Here is a 22,353-nt window from a genome sequence, read left to right as displayed (position 1 = left end):
CATATTTCCAGCTAAAGAAAATAAGGTTTGGGAACTTAGCATTTTGTCTCTCTCCTACCTGGAAATAAAAAAAAAGTATCTGTGCAGAGGATGAGGAAGATAACTGACCACTTGAGCCTCAAGAATCTTTCAAGAAGGATTTAGTCCAAAACTTAGAGTAAGATTTCACATATCAAGAAAAGGACACACATCCCAGATTGCAAAAGGGAGAATCCACATGGATGAGGAAGATGTGTCTTGCTGACACCATGAAAAGGAAATTGCTCTTGTAAAGGTGAAGGAAGGATCTGGATGGATACCTGAAACCCATCCTTCCTCACAGGGAGATCTAATCTGAACTAAGCATTAAAAGTAGGTACATTTTCATAGCCTTGTTCATGAACATACATGCCCTTGCATGCATAGCATGTGTGGTCAAAGACAGACTTCACTTGTTATAGACTTCACTGTAAATCATCACATTCCAAACACCTCAAGCACCAAGCACCCAATCAACTGGTCTTACCTTGTTTCCTGGATTCAACAAAGACTACTTTTCCTCTTGCTTCCACTATCTGGCAGGAAAGAAACCACAAAACAGAAATAGAATAGCTCATTTAATCATTTGTATTATGCTCCATTATCTTTCATATTTGATGTGTACAAGAAGCCACTAGGAGAATTACTCTGCGGTAGTATCTGCAGTGTATTCAAATATGGATGGATACTTACTTGCATCCCATATCGGATCTACCTGGCTCATGGGAACAAACAGTCACCCCTGGTTCAGATTCTCTAATGCCAAGTTTCTACTTGAAGGTGTTGATTCAGTGAAGTCTAAGCTTTCCTGGATACCACAACTGTTATAAGTGCCGATGCAATAAACACCAGCCTGAACATCCTGCTTCTAGAGCATCCCAATAACATGGGTTGCTCAATGGCCATGTTCTTCAGCCTACAAGTTCTCTAGCTGTCAAGCTGGCAACTGAGTACATGGCAACTGAGTACAATGGATTGTTTGATTTTTGTTTTGTTGTTTGTTTAGGTTTTGGGTGGTTTTTTTTGTTTGTTTTGTGGTTTGTTTGGGTTTTTTTTGCGCCTTGGTCTGCATCAGGAAAAAAGTGAATCTGGAATTTCCTAAACAGAAGCACAAATCTTGTTTCTTTGGCCTTTTTTTTGGATCATCAGCTCCCTTCAGTTGCAATCTCCTCTCTGATGTTTCAGGTCCTCTATACCCAGCCTTCTGGCTGGCTATCTTGATGGTCCCTCAACTACTTGGGGAAGGACTGTCTCTCAAGTCTAACGCTGAGTTAAAATGGACCACAACGTACAAACATTAACATCAGTATTTCTTTTCAGAGGTTAAGACGACTTGTATTCCTTTAATGAACACACATGCAACAGAGCTTTCTAATAAAGAATTATTTATTTTGAGGGGGGAAAATTGTTTTGTCTTATAAAGGACAGTAGAATGTAAAGAATAAAAACCCTTCCTTGAATTTAAGTTTTACACACGTAGACTTAATAGATAAGGCATTCTTGCTTAGTTACACAAAACAACAAAAGCTCATAGCTTCTTTATCTTTAATTGTTTAAATGTTTATACTTCCCTGTCACAATCACAGATGTCTTCTGTCTAATTGCTTTGGCTGAACCCACTTGCATACACAAACTCACCTTCCTTTATTTGCAGCTCCCATATTCCACATTGGCTTTCTCTTCTACAATAAATTGTGGTACGTTAAGAAGTGGCCCACCAGGGTACAAATACCTTTGCCAGGGGTTAATGACAGCTTTACAACTGCTTTTCCACTGCCCTCAGAATTTTTTCTCTCTGTTACTTTCACAAAATAGAAGGAGCAGAGTATTTCATTTGTCAAGACATATGCATTTTCTCTTATTAAGTGATAGGAAGAGAGAGGGAAGACCAGACAGAACCTCAGAGGGAGAGCTGCCATCAGATCAATTTCTTATAGGGCCATAATGGTATTTCTGTTTCCTTTAGTTTCATGTTTGTTCTGCTTGTGATCCTCATTTTCACAGAAGATCCAAACAAACATGTTTAGAGTAACAAGAGTTTCACAGAGTTTTCATTCAATATAACTGGAGAACTGACCACACACAGAGAAATGTTGAAAGTTCAGTGTTATACACATCTGAAATTTTGGAGAAGTCCCGGATTTTATCTTAAGTTTTTTCTAGTTTTTTCATTCCTCCTTTCCATTAAGTTTTGCATTTTTTTGTTCTCTTGACATTCAAATACAAAAGATAATGTGCTAATTAGAGAGAGAACAGATATTTAGTTTCACTTTCATTCTTGCAAGGATCATACAAAGATTTCTAGCCAGCTTACTTTAATTTGCCTAAAAGTTGCATATAACCCAAGAATCCATAATCTATTCTTGGCTGGGTCTCTCAATGCCATGTTTTTATTTGAAATGTTCATTTGTACTAGAAATGGGGCAATCTCTTTCAATTCACAAAACCATGAGAATGTGCTTTTCATTGTATCATCTCTGCTTGAATGACACTTGTGTTTCTCCAGGGAAGTCAATCTGTTGTGAAGGACATTGAGCGCTGTGCTGAGGGTAACATCCTTTGCCTGCAAGGCAGTGCGAACAACCTGAGCCAGTCCATGAAATTCATCACACACAAGCAAACAGACAATGAAATGAAGGGCATTCAGCTGAAACCACAGACCAGATGCTTCCATGGTATACTTTCACTATGGTTCACTTAATTCTGTCAAAGCCTTTATGATGGCAGGAAGAGAGACATGTGAATGCATATGTTCCCATGTACTTTTTTTTTTTTCTTCCCAAGGCTGTGAGAACACTTTAATTGGAAAATCCAGAAATCTGTAGTCAGCCCTGGAATTTTGTGTTTTCTGAATCTCAGAAGGCAGCCTATTTTTGCAAGGTATTTTGAACACACCAAATAAACTCTCTAGTATACAAGAGTCAAGACAGTTTTCTAAACAGAGGCTGTACAGGTTTGTCTTCTCTTGCAGATATTCAGAAACAAACTATTGCAATTTACAAGCAACACCATGCTGTAAGCTGAATTATTTTTAAAATACAGCCATACTCTAAAAACAGATGGAGGAAGAGAGGCATTTGTTTTTGTTGGGGATATACTATTTCATACCAACTATGTCCTACCTATTACACTGTGTCTCCAAAAGAAAAAGGTTTCTGTAGAAAAGGACATTGTAGCTCCTTACTGTTAGAAGAACAGTTAATCCTCATTCTAAGGAAGCATACTGTGACCTACTCAACAAGTTTCTGGTGCATCATTATAAGCACAGTGATTAAAACTACATTGCCTTATAGTAGACTTGGTTTGTCTGTAATGATAACAGGCGGGAGAAAGAATAGAAAAAGAGTTTCTCATATTAATACCACATCATTATTGTTCCACTTCTTCCTGTGGAAAGCTGAGAACATTCTGCAAAAACCTTCTTCAGACCCCCCAAAGACACAGCAGAATCCTCAGAGTTAGAAACTCTGAACCCAGAAACTGGGAACTGTTAACATGAAACCAAACCTTGTAGCTGCATGTATCAATGCAGACACCAGAGTACTGGTAAGAAAGCTCCATATTATGTGCTACTTCTGCTTGTTGCACAACACTATTGTGCTATTTGAATTGCTGGGATTTTACCGCAAAGCATAGTCACTTCCCCCTTCACTTTGGAGAGGCAAAAAGCAGGTAGCAGAGGTTTGTACTGAATTTAAACAACTGCAGGCAGTGGTTTATACTTTCAGGTTTATAGTTTCAAAGATGTTAAAACCAGAAGAAAACTGTTAAAATTATGTACTCTGGCCACCTTCATATCTAAAACCAATAGTCTGCCCACATACCCCTAAGACCAGTAAACTCTGTTTGGTTAAAAATATATCTTCCAGACAGTTTTGATGTGAAGACAGAGCCAGAAAGTCCTTTTTCACTCACGGTAATTTGTTCCAGTGGTCAGTCTCTCTCACTAGCATTTTTTGTGCACACACTGATTTTCCATTTTAAATTTGCTGGCCTTAAACTTTCAGCCACTAGTTCTGTCTTTGCCTTTTCCCTCACTAGGTTAAATATATTTCAGAACCCATTTTTTCCCCTCTGTTTTTATGTACTACACTGTAAGTGTTCCCAAGACAATTTTCTGATAAACCAAAGTCTTTCATCTCTCTCTCTCCCAGTGAGCATTTCTGATGGCTCCCCAGTTCAGCAGCAGTTTCTTGTTTACTTTCTAAGACCGCCAATGAAAGTGCTGAAACAGGCAGGTCTGGACTGAGTACTGGCATTTTCACAGCCTCATTTGAAAAGCCTCTACTCGGTGATGGTCCCCCTTGTTGGGGATTTTGATATCTGTCAGTTTATCAGTTCACAAGTCACTTACAGCTGCATTTCTATGGTCCTATATAATTTGCCATGTGGTACCAGCTCAATAATCTTATCTCCCACTCTTCCCCACTCTTAGCAATAGCAGTCAAATTTCATAAATTCATTTTGATAAGTCTGTTGTTGCCTGACAAGACCAGCTCTCCAGCATCCTCTTTGTGTCTCCCACTTCCAGAATAGAAGAAATTCCCTCTACGTGCACTCCCAGCTCAGCATGTCAGCTTACAGAACATATATTCCAACATTTAATTCTTCATTAAAGGGAGCCCATTTCAATAGTTTCATTGGTTTGTCCCAGACTGAAGTCAGGCTAAACACTTTATACTTATCCGTGTTATCTTGCTTGACCTTTAAGAGCAGCCAGAATGACCTTACTTTTTCCAGACGAACAGAGCTTATTGCATACACCTCAGTTTTGCTCCATGCACAGAAAAAAAACAAACAAACAAAAAAAACCAAGCAAAAAAACCCCACCCACGATCTGTTGCAACTTTTTTCCCACAGAGGAGCCCTTGACCTCAAGCTCCCAAGATATATGTTCTTGGCTCTTTGACTGTCTCATTCAGGATCTGGTGCCTGAGGAGAGCCTTCAAACAAGCAGTACAGAACAGCATATACCTTTCTCTGGCAGCGGAGTACCCAGCACCTATTCCAGCAGCAGAAATAGTAAAATACCTGTGGGGCAGTAACTACAGAAGGCAGAAACAATATTTCCTCACTTGCACAGCAACAACTAGCTGCAGCAACAGCCTCACCTCCTCAAGCGTTGATTTTCCCATCCTGAGAGAGCAAAGACAACAAGGAGAAGCCACAGGACTTCAGCAGAACATGAAAACAAGCAGGTAACTTGCAGCCCAAGCTTCAACAATTTTATTTATGCATCACTTACATGCAGACACCCTTTAGGAGAGGGTATTTATCAAGAGGGAGGGAGTGGGCAGCAGTATTTTCTCTGAGCACAGCACCTGTTCTCAGCCTTCAGATCCACTGCAGACTACCTGGACAAGAAGCTGAGAACCAGAGAGAAGGGGAGCAGGGGTGGGCTTGACATTATAAAGAAAAACTCTTCAAGCCACATTGGACTCTGTGGAGTGCTTAAGGAACAGTAAAGGACTGGCAACATCCTCCCATTCACTCCTCAGGAGGTATCTTTTCTGTGACTAGACACCCATCTACTAACTACAGGCCCCCCAAAAATAGGTACAGTGAAAGCTTATATATATATAACTGTTTGGAAACATTCAATGGCATTAGTTACTCTAAACATTACTCTACAGTTAGAATAATTAGACTTAAATGAAGAAGCCAGAACCCAAACAAAGGCTCTTTCTGATGAACTAGATAGCCCAGCAGCCAGATACCTCAAAATAAAGGGAAAACTGATGCCAGTTTCTTTAAGAGAATTTTGTTGTTTCAGGGATTTTTGTCCCCTTATCCTCTGCAATATTCAGCTTGCCTTTTCCTTTGCCAAATTTCAATTCATTATATTTCTTGGACCAACCCAAACAACACTTCCCTTTCTGCTTAGTGTGGACACCCTCCAGATATCTGTAGATGTTTATTGCCCTAACCCTACCTGTTAGTCCATGCTTAGTTGGGAGACATCAGTTCTCATTTGGATCATCTCTAATGCCTACAATATCTGTTATTTTGCAATTTCAGCATCCAGCTAGCTCTCATTTTAGATAGCTACACAGTGTGCTCCCATCCAGAACACCAAGCACACAACTATCTGTATTTCTAAACTCATTGTATCGTCGGGAAAAAATTTGCCATAATTAAGAGTCTAAAACAAACATATCCCACTGAGGGCCCTTAAAGTTTATGGTCCATCCAGCCTTGTGTCCTGCACTGTGTAATTTGTGAAGTGCTGTGTTAGCAGAACCACATAAGCTTAGCTTTGGCATGGGTAGACACTCCCCCCACCCTCCCAACTAATTTATAAACTACACAGTATTTTAAGTCTCAGACAGATGACTGTGAAATAACAATGCACATACTGATTATCTCTCCAGTCTAATAATCTGACTTGAGTTGGAACCTGTTGCAATGACAACATTTCACAAGGAAATGGTCGAATGCCTTCTCTTCAATCAGAGATCTCAAGAGAGAAGCCCTGCACAGTGAGAAAGAGCTACAATCTTATTATATGGAGTTAAAGGGAAGGCACTATGTAACACATGCTGTTTTCTAGTCTTTTATGATTGAGGAATAATTTTTAATGTCCATGGCCAAATTACAATTTTGCAGTGTGCTGCAAATATAACTGAATAAATATTGTTATATTTAATAATAAATATTGTTATATTTATAATTAAATATAACTGAACAAATATAACTGAATATAACTGAATTCAGTGAAAATTGATGGGTTTCTCATTACCTGATTAGAAGATATGCTAAAGATTATTTTTCCCGCCCCAACAAATTCAAGCTCCTCATTTTCTCGCTGACTGATGCAGAGAGCGAGCTTGGCTGGCAAAAATAATGCATCAAACAAAAACAAAAATCTAGGTCCAAACCTTACCTGCTGTGGCATGGAGCAGAACACCTGACTAATAGGTTAAGAACTCCAAAACTCGTGTGTGCTCTTCTGCCGGTATAAATGAGAACAGGTTTTGGGCCCTAGGCAGAGAAACCCAAATTCAAGCTGGGTTTTCTTAGCTTTCCTTAGTGTCAAAAAACCCACAGCCCCAAACTAAAAAAAACCAACCAAACAAAAAAAACCCAAAAAACCCCAACAAAAACCAACCAAACAAAAAAAACAACCAAAACCCAAAACCAACAAACCACCAAAAAAAAACAACCAAACAAACAAAAAACCCCAACCAAAAACAAAAAAAAAAACAACCCCAAGCAACAACATAACACCAAAACCAAAAACCACTACTCATGGCCTTTCAGAGGAAACGTGTCCTGGAGAAAGAAGGGGATTTTTCTTCATTGTGGTTCTGCATAGTTAGTGGGATGCTGAGATGTGAGCATAAAGGCTAAGGCACACATGCAGCCTCTAAGCAGCACAGTAACCAGGATCAGAAGAAATAGTCTTCTCATCAACCCAGCTCCTTCCCAGTGAAAGAATTGGAGGTGTCATTTGCCCTCAGTCTCTTTCACCCCCTCTTACACACCTAAAATGCCTTATAAAGCATCACCACTTATTGACAAGCAGGCTGGCAATTATTCAGACCAGGAATAACAAGGTGAGGAGAACTGAGGTGTTTGCAGTCAGGTGGCTGAGTCTGACCTCCACCTCACTGTACCTTAAGACCTCCATTCCCCTATGGTGGAAATTGAGTCAATCCAAGGTTGTTTGATGAGTAAATACCTTCAGAACTCCAGCAGGTTGGGGGGTGGAGGGAGGTTTGGGAAAGAAAACACACTTCTAGCTATTTCTCCTCTTTTCCTCTCATTGGTAAAGGGTAGCCAATGTGGCATCAGAGCTGACTTCGTCATCTCTCCTCAGAGCTGGAAGGGGTTCCTGTCCCAGAAGAACAGAATATTCCTGGGTGGTCCCTTGCACACACCAAAAAAATACAAGTAATTGAAAAAAACAAGCACAAGACTTTTGCAGGGAGATGAGGGAGCACCTTGAAGCAGAAACCGAATGTATAGGCTTAATACCTCAGAAGGAGTATCATTTTAATGTTACTGCTAATCAAAATTACATTTCATGGTCTATGTCTGGTTTTTCTAGTTATATTTTGAGCCCTCCAAACTATGTCAAATGGGGTTAGGATATCTTCAATAGCGGCACTGCCATCTCTAACAGCGTCACAGCTCTGCCTATCTTTCCTTGCTAGATTTAAATGAAGATCAACACAGGGGAAGGCAAAGACAAGATACAATCCATCCCTGATAATATTTAATGGATTTACTGTTGTCCTCTCCCTTCCCCCAGGCCAGTCCCATAGCTCTAAGTTCCTCAAATTTAGATGCTTCTGCTGCTTGCGCACAGTGGTGGTGTTAGCACAGGCAAGCCCACATATTATAGGGGCAGATGCAGAAATTAGTGGAAAGTCAAGAAGATATGAATGTCTCTGCAAAGCAACTTGAGATGATACAGGCATACACTTTAGTTCAGGGTATAGGCTCATAACAAATAGCAGTTGAGAGAAAAGACAATAACTTGCCTTTAGATGAGCCTGTACCTAGACACAAGCAAAGGTTATGAGTGTGCTACCACTCAGTCATGAGGGCGCTAGTAGTATTTTTGGCTATGAGGAACCACAGATACACACAGGGATCAAACGGGCTGAGACCAGAATGTGTGGGTAAAGAATGAGTCAACCTATCTGTTTTAAAATGTGAAGGAGCAGAAGCACATGCAGAGCACAAGGAATTAGGCCCATAAGCCCTTCCTAACAACAATGGGAGCTATGCACCTAGTATGGATTACATGCTAAAAACCAGAAAAACAAAACGAATCCCTACGTGTCCAGACAACATTTCACTTCTGTGAAGTCTTAAACTATAAAAAGTGTCTATATTATATCTGCCCACATAAAATCTCCGGGGGGGTGGGGAGGGCAGGAGGGGAGAAAAAAAGAGAACACATTAACTCTCTAAGATGTCATATGAACTTCAGCATTGAAATTGTCCTTGGGGAAAATGTTTCATAAGAAGTTGACATTTTTCTTTTAAGACTCTTGTAGGAACAAAGCTGTCTTCCACACTGTCTCTCTATTTCTATACTAAAACAAGAGGTTGTAGCTCACGTATCATTTTTCAACAGCAGAACCTTGTCCAAGGAGCCAATACCGTTAACATAGCCCAGAAAGTTTTGGACAATGGTGTGACTTTTGGCAGAACAACACCTCAAAAATTCAAGAAGGACTGTTTCTAGAATCCAATGAATGTGGACCTTTCAGGGGAAAAGCCTCTCAGAAGGGAGCTCATAAAGCAGAAGCACTTGGCCAGTAGTCACAGACTTACCACTTTGTTTGTCAAGCCTGGTGAAATGCCTGCTTGCCAAGCAAACATATTTTCACTGTGCAATGCCATTTTCTTGATTAACTTGATTCATGTCACACTGCATGGGACATTTTAAAAGTGTTATATTGCAGTGAGCATTAGAGATTAGCAATTAATGGAGAGCCCAGTAATAGCATCCTGAGGTACTGGGTAGACACCCCACAATAAGTGATGGGTTTACTTCTGTTTATTTCTACTGGTCTCTGGAAGATTTGAACTTCTGGTGTATCTTTATCGATTAAAAAAAAAAAAAAGAAATTTTTTCCATGCCCTCCACTGTAACTGTCCAAGTGATACTCCCACATATTTTCTTTTCAATTACACTGCCCTTCACATAATAGCAAATCAGAAAAAGCCCCAAATATTCCTATTTTCTTCACTGCAAAACTCCATTTCCATTACTTCCTACAAATTATTTCCCCAAAACACCTAGCATTTCTGAAATCCATCTAAAAAGATATTAATGGGATTTTCACACGCACATCACCTTAGGTGGGCTTTGAAAAAATACTATTTTTCATTTTTTTTGTCTGCCATGCGAATAAACAGAAGTGCTGCCCTGTTGCATACAAGCCTCAGCAAGTAAGCAAAGGCTTCCTACTGTGTTAGTACAGTTCCTTTCTCCCAAAATAATCCACTGAGGACAGCCACACAAACATGGTATCAAACCCTACTAGCAAAAGGAAAAAAAAAAAGTAAAAAAACCAAACCATAAAAACCAAACAAACAAAACCAAACAAACAAAACCCCCAACCAAACAAACCAGACAAACAATATTTTCTAAAGGCAGCATTTTTAATATAAGAAAGGTATTTTCTAGCATTGATATAGAAAATCCATCAAGTCTAATACTATACTTGATTAAGCAGGTAGAAGGAAGGCAAGCAAGGGTGTTTTTAACCAATTCCCCCACCCTAGCTCTCCACCTGTCATTGAAGTTCACTGTTGCAAACACAGAAACACAGGTATGTGCATTGTAAAACTCAGTATTAAGCCCTTTATTGAAAAGGACAGAGGGGTTTATTTAGGAATCGGGAACAGATTACTGAAGACATGAAAAAATGCCAGTCTAAGCAAAGTGTTTAAGTCAATGCACAGAAAATAATTACATTTCTATTTCAGTGAAGCACTTGAGCACGTGCCTATCTTTAAGTGGTGACACAAAAGCTTTTTTGAATAGAGATGAGCCTTCTTGCATCCTGAGCATGAGGCACATGCTTAAGTCCTTGGCTGAATCAGCATCTACTTGAACAAATATAGTCTCCTGGATTTCCTCTTATTGTTTGCACACAGAAAACCTGCAAGGACAAACACTAAAAGCATATTGAAAGCCGATAAATCCACTCTTCCCACTCTATCAGTGGGGCTTTTGCCTTTGGGATTAATACTGTTTCCTCTCTGAGCCTATGTTACTATGTATTACTCAAGAAATACAGATACACACATCAGGGAACTTCTTGGAAGAAAAGCAAGTGCCACAAGATGTTTTGGAAATTGCCCACAGTGGGACACTGCACTCATGATATGGCCTGAAAATGAGGAAATTATGACTATACTACCAGTGAAGGACCCATTTACAGAAATGAGAGTTCCTCGTGTACATAGACCCAGACTAGTTAGAATTAAAAATCAGTGAATTAAGACTGGAATGTTCTAAAAAATTCATTATTTAAAGGTAATCGGTAGAAATCAGCTGGGTAAAGAAAAATGGGGAGCACCCCTTTTCTTCAAGTCCATCGCACCTCTGAAGCAAGAGCTCCCAAACTTTTACAGATTAATGATCACCGTCTAAGATACTAGGTGGGATCTGCTACAGACCATCATTGCATACTGGAGTGTAGCACAACCTTTCCCTGTGGGATAATTATCTGTTGCAAAGAGGAAAACAAGTCGAACCATTAGCCTCAAATACCAGAGGTCTCGGAATATCAGTACTAATATATTCTGCAGTTTATACTTGTTTTACATTAAAAATTTTGACTCACAAATATTCCACATTCAACACATGGTCATTCTACATCAGCCGTCACCTGAACAGAGGAAGCATTCCCAAAACAAGTGAATGAACCATTGCTTATATACAGTCAGATGGCACTATCCTGTTGTATACAGGTGTAAAAGTGAAACTACTAATCTAAGCATAATGGCTGTAAACATATCTACTTGCCAAGCCGAAAAACATCAGAGTCTAGTCATCTTACAGAAGGAAAAAAATGCAAATTATAGTTAAGTTAAAATAGTTAAGAACCATTTAAAACAACTACGAGATGTCCCTGAAAGTCACAATCCTTCTGTTATGAATGAAAGTCGTATGTACTGAGTCTCTTTTAGAGAGACAGGAAAAATCTGACAATAAATACATGCAATCACACAGAGAAGATGACTGCATTATAACAGTGAATGTGAATTAGAAACTAGAAAGACTAGAAATTTTATACAGGAAACAATAGACTTAAAGGTAACTCTCTGACTAGCACTCGAAGGTTTTTAAGCACAGCAAGAACAAAAATGGATCTCAGTAATAGTACATATGGATTACTAGCAAGTTATGTATGATAATATAAAAAAAGGGCAGACATATTAAATATCATTCTCCTGAATTTTGTGAAGGAAAAGTGGAAAGTGTTTGCATCCTCTAAAGATAACAAAGTACTTTTCTGCATCATCTTCAGTTACTGTTGGAACGTAAATACCAGTTTAACATTTCAAAAATAAAGTCCTCAGGAAAACAAAACAAAAAAATTCAAAAACCACCTGCAATCATACAAAAAGAGCTGGCTGAGAAGCAACCTGAACCACTAAAGTAGATTTTCAACAGCTTCTGGAGCCCTAAAAAAGATCAGCAGTACAAGAAAATAAAGTAGTGATGGAACAATACTTTACACAAAGGCAAATGGGCTGACTGGTTTAACATCAGCAATCAGTAGACCTGGCACCAATCCCAACAAAATAATGAAATGACTAATTTATGGCACAGTTAGGCATTAAAAGGAATGCAATGTAATCAAAGACAATGAACGTGGACTTATGAAAACTAAATCTTGCTTTCAAACAAGCTTTTGCTGATAGGAGGGTAAACTTGTTAATGTAATAGATTTCTGTAAAGTATTAGATTTGACCTTAATGAATTATAATTATGCAAGATCAGCATGGCACGCATTACACAAATTCAAGCCTCCCAAAGTAACAGACCTTAAAATGTTTTTTGGTTTTTTTGTTGTTTTTTGGGGGGGTTTGGTTTTTTTTGTTTTGGTTTGTTTTTTGTTTTTTGTTTTTTTTTTTGTTTTGTTTTTTGGTTTTTTTTTTTTCTTTTTTTTGTGGAGCCACCATTGAACAGCAGCATTTCTGGAGATGTGTTCTGAGACCTAAGCTGTTTTCTAAATATTAAATCAAAGGCTCAGAGGAGGAGAGAAACATCCAGGATTACAACCAATAAATTTACAGATTATACACCCCCAAAAAAGGAGATGAGACAGGAACCCCAAGCCATTTGGATCATCCCAAGCAGTTCCCCTCCCACATGCTCCAAGCATTGGATTATTTCTAAGAATACAGACTTCTGGGCCAGGTAATGGGTATAGCCACACGCAGCTTCTATTCCCGGGTTAGTCATCCAGAGTCCTTTGCTGCAGTTCAAGAGACTGAGGTATCCCAGGAAACATTACCATGAAACTTGCTGTGAAAGAAGCCACTTTAGCTAATCTGCTCTGAAATACAGAGGAAAGAGCCACGTCCTATGTGCCATTGTGATAAGCGCTATAGAAGAGTTCAGATCTGGCATCTATTTAGCAAAAAGAAAAATGGCAAAATAAGAGTGTTTTAAAAATGTCTTAAAGAATGACTAAAGGCCTGGAAAACTTGCTTTATAATGAACAATCAAAGGAGCTCAGGCTATTTAACCAGAGAGAATATTAAACTTTGTTTCACTGTATACCAACATATACACAGAATAGAAATTTGATAGAAGGCATTTTAATTTAGCAAAGAAATTATGAGATCCACAGAATCTTGAAGCTTTGTCTGGTCATGTTCAGACTAGAATTAGGGATGTATTCAGGGAACAATGAAGATAACTGAGCAGTTAGTTTAATTAACACAGAAACAAAAAAACCCAGAATATTAAACTGCTCCTATTGCTATTCCTTTTCCCATTGACAGTTTATGCAGTGTGAACAAAAAAAGAGAGAGTCAGACTGCATCTTTGACAATGTGGCATTCAGGCACATCAGCACAAGTGTTATACTTGTAGTACTTGGTCTGGGAACACATAAAATAAAGCTTACTGATTTTTTGTTTTAATGCAAAATGTCAGTCAAATACAGTTTTCTAATACAAGTTTTTCTAACACTTCACAAAATCCGAGCAGCAAATTCAGGCCAAGTTTCATCTAACAGCATCCTTTTACATTTGTACCATCCTGGTATCACTGCCATAAAACAGTGTGAAGTGATGAACCATTTCATGCCCACTGTTCTCTGTGCAGTCCAGCATTAACAAAAATACCCTGATCTCCCTGGAGCACCAAGATGTTGCCTACTGCCTTGTTCCACTACTGCAAACTTAACAAGATGGCAACTTGTATAGGGTTTGCGTGGCAAGGTTTTGGTAGCAGAGGGGCTATAGGGGTGGCTTCTGTGAGAAGCTGCTAGGAGCTTCCCCTGCTGAGCCAATGCTAGGCTGTGACCCCATGGGAAGCCCGCACTGGAGCAGGCTCCTGGCAGGACCTGTGGACCCGTAGAAGGGGCCCACCTTGGAGCAGTTTGTGAAGAACTGCAGCTTGTGGGAAGGAGCCATGTTGGAGAATTTTGTGGAGGACTGTCTCCCACGCTGGAGCAGGGGAAGAGTGTGAGGAGTCCTTCCCCTGAGGAGGAAGGAGTGGCAGAAACAACATGTGATGAACTGACCACAACCCCCATTCCTTGTCCCCTTGTGCCGCCAGTGGGGAGGAGGTAGAAAAATTGGGAGTAAAGTTAAGTCCAAGAAGAAGGGAAAGGTAGGGGGAAGGAGTTTTGAGATTTAGTTTTTATTTTCTCATTACCTTACTCTGATTGGGTCAGTAACAAATTAAACTAATTTCCCCAAGTCAGGTCTGTTTTGCCCATGACGTTAACCAGGGAGTGATCTCTCCCTGTCCTTATCTTGACCCACAAGCCTTTAGTTATATTTTTCTCTCCCCGTCCAGCGGAGGAGGGGAGTGATAGAGTGCCTTTGGTGGGCCACTGGCATCCAGCGAGGGTCAACACACCACACAACTGCATGACAAATAATCACAACCTTTAGCTTTACCATTAACATTACAGACATAACAACAGCACTTCCGTAATGTATATACTAATATAGTGGTATTATTCCATATGGTAAGCTTTTGCTGATTTCTTACTATAAAAATCTGTAATCAATAATAATATAAGCAGCATAATACACCGTCATTTTGCTAGTATCCCTCAAGTCACTGTAATTGAATAACTGTTAAAATTACTATAACTGTAAACTAAGAGTTAATTTGATGCTAATCTTCAGTAAAATCATAATAAATCATTGTTTACTTTGTATAAATCTTAACACATTATAAAATTTATTATTTAAACTGAAAAAAAAAAGATTCAAATCTAAGACCTTTAACAGAAGTTTAAGCATTTGCATTAACTCTGATTTACATTGCACTCCATAACTCGAGTGTAATGATGAGTCCAGCAGATTTGGTCTTTAATGAGTGCCCTGAGTAATGATGAACAGCTGGCCATCTTAAATCAGGATGTCTGCTGAGAGTGGGCAATTTGAAAAATCATAGGCTATCTATTGCCAACATTTCAGAAGCAAGGCCAAAAAATCTAAGAAATTAGGGGAAAAAAAATGCCTTTGCTATGATTTAACCCTCTGGCTATCCCAGGTGCCTGGAGAGAGTGATCACATTCATTTAGTCAGCAAGGGTGTGACAGCACAAGAATGAAATTTGACTGTCCTTTCATGGCTGCAGTCAGACAATTTTGGTGAGGGAGATGAAAACCCCTAAACATTTGATCTCTCTTCCTAGGAAAAGGACTGAAACCTTTTCATAGCTGTACTACACAGGCCACTGAAAGCTACTATAAAACAGCAGCTGTCCACAGGTGAAAGGCGTTATCCCCTTGTTGCTCTCTCTTGAGAAAGTAAAACTCTGCAACACACTGTGGTAGTTATCGGTACTACATGTTCTAACTTGCATTATAGAGCTAAGCAATGCATAAGAACAGCTTAGTAAAGAAAGAATTTTCCATTAAATAAGTCTACTTGCTACAGTACATATTCTTTTAAAAGCTGGGACAAAGACTAGAATCCAAAATCCAGAAGGATGTAACAATAGCAGACTTGCCATCATTTTTTTTAATGTTACCCCTTTTATATTTTACAATTTTCATGACCAATTACTATAAGATCCATCACAAATAGCCCAAGAACATCCCAAACTATGATTAACTATCACAGTAAACCAAGGGAGAACATAACCAAGTTACCCTGTACCTGAAAGCTTATCACCTCCCTCTTCTCACTGTTTTCTTTCCTAAGCCATTACACATCCCATTAGTTTTGCTAACATTCATCTTCCATCCTGCTTTTATGCTGTCATCTCGTACAATAAATTCAACATTCTTTTCCTTAAATCAATACACCATCAACTGCAAATAAGCAGTGATTCAGCCTTACTCTCTATTTACCCTAATAGCCATTCTCACCAGAGCTCTTGTTAAACACCACATGTAGGGTCCAAACAGCACACACATTATGTCAGAAGGAAACAGTGGCTCCTATCTGAAACCTCCTTGATCAAACAACCAACCTTATATGTGCTGGCTGCTTGTTCTAATAGCACTGTATGCATGCCAGGACAGCCAAGAAAGAGTGGGTGAAGAGGAAGAAAACTTCGTGATCACTGGATGAACTCCCAGTGTGGACTCTGACCATGTTAGACCCAAATCTCCAATCCCACTGGGCATTGGACTCATCTGGTAGGCAAACTTCTGGGTCAATCTCACTCTAGCATATCTTAGGCTTAAGCCCTCAAACCAATGCTGAGTTACTCAAGGTTTCTTTGTAGAAATGGCATGCTCTCTCCTGATAAACATGTTATCTTTGACTTTCTAAGAGACAGTTAAAAACAAGGGGCACACTAACACTGCAAAAGAATTTCCATCCCAGCCATTTTACAAGCAAGATACTCTTCCTTGAGTAATCAGCAGATCAAAGCACAAAAGATACCTTTGGAGACTGAAAACACTGACCCAGCTGATTCACAGGATTAATAGAAAGACTTGCTGCTTGCACAGACAGATGAGAAGGCATGGGAGACTAGAAGGGAGCTTTCACACTCCTCACATCTTTGAAGATACAAATCTGCCACTAGACTCACAGAGAAGTGCTGCTTGCAGCCCTCCAAAAGGAGAGGATTTAGAGTAGGCTGTGGCTGTTTTCTTCAGTAAGGGTTTATAGAGCATAAACTAGAGTTGTCTAAAGTGATTGGCGCAAAATGGCTGTCAGGACTTATTGATTAGACTTCATCCCAGAAACTGCTAATTACTAGCTATGCCTGACCCTATATAACTGCACAAAGGAAATGGAGGTGCACCAAGGATGGCATTTAGCCTGAGGTGCCTCATGGGCAACTCGAGCAGAAAAGCAACAGTGTCAACATTAATGTACTTCTCAATAAAATGTTTTATTCTCCATTTGTAGCTTTGGTTTTAATATCTCACATTATGAGACGACACTTCATTATCTCCTGCTTATTCCCTCTCTTAGCAAAGGTACAGAACTCCATACAATACTTAAATCAATTACATTTTTGAATGAAGAATGTTGAGCTATTTGACAAAAAAAATTGCATTGCTTTAAAACCATGTATATTAAGAATGTAAACAAGAGGTTCTTGCAGTATTTCATAGGAAGAACTATACAATGCTTCTGCTGAGCTGTTTGTGTTTTGTGTCCTGACAGTTGTATAGCTTGTGTCCCCATTCATAGGCAGTTCTGCTGTGCTTGTTTTCTTTAAGTTACTGCCTCATGGTTAGGAATCAGGGTGACTGCATTACTTGTATGGCGTTTCTTGGAAGGAGACCGAATTGCTGCACTAGGGGAACATGCAGTTTGAATATGTCTCCTGGAGAAGCAATATTTCCTCTAAAGTGACTGAGAGTCAGATGAAAGAGTCAAAAATATGGGACACAGCTGCTACAGCTGTGAATAACTATCCATTTTCACTTCATAAGCATTTGCATGGGGAAAACTAGTTGTTGCAAGTACAGTGTCTTCAGTATAATTTAGTCACCAGTTGGCACTTAATTTGATCCTCCATTTAATTTGATCAAGACCTCTGAAACTAAATCATCTGGTGCTTAAAAATACAACTTCCACTCCTAATTTTTTTTTCTGCTTTAGTCAGGATAAATTGCTGCTGGATAAATTGATTCTTGGCAACAGATAGTTGCTATTTAATTAATGGTGATGAGCATAAAGAAATGCTTATAAATAAATGAAGAAAGACATAATAAAAAAAATAAAGGCTGGTCGAGGAAAACTTGTGCAACAATTAAGGATAGCTACAAAGCTAAGAAAATATTTTTATAAGTACTGCCACTCAGGGCTCATCATTTCTCTCCTCTTACTAGTATACTGCAAGGTTTTTTTACATTTACTTCCAAAGAGCTCTTGTTAAGGAATATTGTGCCCATTTCACAGGTGGGCAAACACAGACCTATTAAGATGTTGTACATGATTACATGTGCTATACATCTGCACCACATCTGGGAACAGACCCGCTTCCTTGAGACTCTCTGTTCAGGAGAGCAGTCTGTCTCCTCACAGGCCATACAAGCTACTGCATAGCCCCCATCAGCCATATCAATAATACAAGAAACCACAGATTTCAATAAGAAGGGAAAAAAAAATGATTAATATTAAAGAGGAGCACTGACATTATACAATCCAATGGAGGGAGCACTTTACCTTTACCTTTCAACTCTGTTCCTACAAGGATTTTTCTTTTCATCCTCAGAGTTCATATATTTGTCCCACACAGATCTGGTAGAGTTCCACCTTGATTTTCTGCCAAGCAATACGGAAAATTGATTTGGCTAATGCAGAGAGCCCTTGGTAGACCACCAAAGAGACTTATATAGTGGACAACGGATAGTGCCCTTGATAGCCAAAGAAAACAGATGAAACACACTGTAGCATATCAAATTCCAGGGCTCAAACGTTTGTAGTATCACTTAGCATCCCAACTCACCATTTACTAGAGCCAGATACATAATGTATGAGGCCCTGAATGGTCCATCATCATTGCATAATACCTTGTTAAAGATGCGATAAGTAAGAATACAAGCATGGGGTATACGGATATCCAGTCTTCCCAGGGATCAAGAGCTTTTGGTTCTCCCCTGTTCCCCCACCACAGGACATTATGTTTGAGGTTGTTCTTTTCTCCAGCCACATAAAGTCACTTATAGTCCCCTTCCATCCTGCACATGTTCTTACATGCCTAATTTTATTTTTCAGGTTGGTGGCTGTACTGTAAGTTGTCCAGTAACATTTTTTTCATTAATCCATCCCATGATAGTCTATTCTGAGTGTAGCTTGTGTCGGCAGCACATTTCTGTAGCTCAGGTAATTTTCTGCCTTTTAAAATAAATCAGGGCACTGACAACTCCTCTGTTTTGAAAGATACAGTGAGATATGACATCTGTTATTTTTTTTCTCCCTCAGTCAGGATCTTTCCAAAAAAGCTCACTACAGCATTTCTACACCATCTTCCACTCCCTTGCAATGTCTTCCATCACTTCTGTATTTCAACAAGCAAACATACAGGAGGAGAATGCTAATAAGCAGCTGAGGTAGAGAGGGGGTTAATGAGATTTGTAGTCAAGAGTTCTCATTAGATGTGAAGCCATCTTATTAAAGGATGATGTGGATTATGAGAGTAAAGCGAAGCACTTCACAGCAGCATCTCTGACTTTCAGAGAATGCCATTCCAGTCACCATTTAAAAAAAAAAAAAGAAAAAAGAAAGTAGACCTAATTAGTTACTACTGCATAAGAGGTATGCCCATTGTAGCCTGTCATGGACAATTTCACAGTCAGGATTTGTGGTTCAAATATAACATGGTTTTAATTGTTCATGATGCAGAGCACTTTATGTTGACTGCAACTCTGCTACGAATAACAAATATTTGACAGGGAAAGAAAGACAGCCACAAAGCAAAGCCGCACACTTAAACCACTGCATATTTCCATTGTCAACCATGGGAAGAGGATTGTCTCATTAAGGCACAAAACAGAGGGACAGAAGTTTGAGACTGCCCTTTTGCCCCAGCCCAGCGGGCTGCATCATTGCAGATTATTAGAAGAAAAGAGATGGAGCAGACAGAACTAAGAGGGTGGCAGCACCCAAGACTGACACCAGCAGAAGTAGCCCTCACTTGAGTCAAATGATGGAGGAACAGATTTTGTCCCTCCCCCATGACGGTTGCATGCCTTGGCCCATCACCATATGCCTACATTCAATTTGTCTCAACGTAAGCATTAAGTATTTTTGAAAAATTATTATGTGTCTGTTTCCCCACACAGACTTTGAGATGGAGGAATACCACAGCTGAATACAGTATTTCACATGGCTCATGAAAAGGGGATATTTTAATTTTGAGGAGATTTTGTTATTACTTTTGTATTCTGCACTTTACAATACATGCAGCATTTGCCATACTCTCAGCTACTGTAATTATTATAAAGCCGTATACGCTATAAGAAATGAAGTAAAATTCAGGCATCACCTTGGTACCTAAGAATAATTTAGATGTGCACTAAGTGAAGCAGCTCTCCTATCTGGCTCTACCCACATCTCTTTTCCCCAAGAGAATTTTAAAAAAAATTTTTTTTGCACATTTAATTAATGAAACAATACAAAAGTATACTTTCTGAAGCTCTGTGTGTGTGTTTGTACTTATATTAGCAAAGGCAACACTCAGTTTGGAAGTTAACATTTTTCCATCATCTCAAAAGAGCTTTTCATCAGCACACCTACAAATACACACTCCTGTAAATAATAAATCAAAGTGTTCTTACCCTTGGTTGTTTCAAAGAAGATAATTTTAGGTAGAAAGCTATGTCAGAGCATGAGCAACACCCTTGAACTGGTTAAAAGTACACTGTTAAACAGAGACTGGGAAGGACTTTGGGAAGCAGCAGGGGAGAAGGAAAAGAGTACCAGCTAACTCAGGTGAGAGATGAAGATTACTTTAGCAGCATACTAGAGAAACAGAAGAAAATGCTCATCTTTGTCTGGGGGTCCAAGTGCCGCTCCTTGACTGACATTACAGCACAGCAGCCTCACTGGCCTCCTGAAGGAAGGGAAGGGAAGCATAACTCTACATAAGTCTACCTAAAGAATAGACTACTAACCTCCTTTCATCCTAAATTAATTTTGCCCCAAAAAAATTTTAGTGTAGGTTTTTAAAGAATTCCATGACTGTAGTACAAGCTGAACATGAGTTACACTAGTTATTATATGCTAAGCAAACACCTATACTACTTTTTAAAAATTTTTTTTTCCAAGTGGAAAAATCAGAGTCAAATGGTAGACTCAAGGCCATACCAAGAAGATTTCAGCAGTGTCAGGAGTCTGTGTCCAGTTACTCCATGTCCATGCTCCAACCACCAGTCTAAACTATTTCTCACATGACAGCTGGACCAAAGAATAAAGTAAAAAGGAGGGAAAAAACTAACTAAACACAGGAGATGTGGACAGAGAGCCTGTCACTTGCTGAATTACCATTGAGCTTGTTATTGCTGCTGCATTATGTTCAGTTGTTTCAATAATTTAACAGCAGCTCAAAGAGGATTCCCAGCTCCAGACAAAACATGGCAAATTGAACAAGTAAATAGGAGGCAAGCGTAGTCAGACCATCTGGTAGGTACGATTTACTAATAGCATCAGTAGTAGGAAATATATTATTATTATTATTACTACTATAAACCAAAGCCTAAACCAAAGTCCTGATGCAGTTTTGATAAGCCTTGATTCACACAAAACCACTCATAAAACTGGTAGAGATCTACTGCTACACACAGAACCAAAAATAAACACAGACAGCAACAAACTCAAGATCATAATAGATGAATAGAGGTATACAATCACTACCAAAATAACACATTAGAAAAAACATGCAAAAATGCAATTGCAATGGTTTACCATCATACAATCTGCCCTCTAGTCACAGAAGCAGAAATTATGTAAAATTTTAAGATTAATTTACCCGCTTAATTCCAGACAAGTAAAACAGGGTAGGATGCTTTTAGAAGGATTTGTTCACTATTCATGAGCAGCTTCTAATCTGGATTTAGAGTTTAGCATGTAGAAGTGCCACTTTTCACAGTAAACTACAGATTTAACAGTATTACACTTTGTTAATTCTGCAGACAGAGCTTTAATAAGACTTTCCAGCTCACACATTTAAGTTAACTTCTTGCTCACCAACTGAGCAGTAATGGCAAAAAAAAAAAAAAAATTAAAAAGTAGATAACCTTCCTGTCCAGTGAATTTTCATTTCTTTTTCTACAGATTCTTTGTGTCAGAGTACTCTGTCCTCCTTTTTGTAACTGGCAATACTTAGATTTCACATACCCCGCCCCTATTTAATTTATTTTTTTTCTCCAAATTCCATTCTTCTACTGCCTTAGTTTAGCTTTATTTAGAATCCTTCAGCCTTCAAACTCAATCATCAATGCTCCACAACCACCACACCTGCCCAGAAAACCTAAACTGAATGGAGGGCACCTAAAAATCATTGCTCTGGAGAGCTTTCTGGGGAGTGGTGTGAGGAAGAAGTGTGAATGTATTCATTACGTCTCTCATCGAAACGCGTTTCTGAAATCTCAGAGCATCCAGCTGAATGCTGCTTGATCCAAATGGAAAGTCTCATCAGCTTAATGGACATCAAACTTGGATACTGGATACCAGTAAAAAGGTAAAGGATATCAA

General features: G+C 39.1%; 1 long non-coding RNA gene across 1 annotated transcript in view; it reads right to left on the bottom strand.

Annotated features, from left to right (window-relative positions):
• Nucleotides 1-525: 525 nt before the first annotated feature.
• Nucleotides 526-22,353, bottom strand: part of LOC148053294 (uncharacterized) — a 44,327-nt gene continuing 22,499 nt past the window's right edge. Inside the window, exon 3 of the long non-coding RNA XR_015708266.1 lies at nt 526-554. This is a non-coding gene — a long non-coding RNA (uncharacterized LOC148053294). The remainder of the gene's footprint in view (nt 555-22,353) is intronic.

Source organism: Nipponia nippon, unplaced genomic scaffold (genome assembly GCF_047370975.1).
Source record: "Nipponia nippon isolate SJK-2023a ecotype South Korea unplaced genomic scaffold, ASM4737097v1 scaffold_4, whole genome shotgun sequence".
Classification (NCBI taxonomy): Eukaryota; Metazoa; Chordata; class Aves; order Pelecaniformes; family Threskiornithidae; genus Nipponia; species Nipponia nippon.
This window is presented reverse-complemented; position numbering and strand designations above follow the sequence as displayed.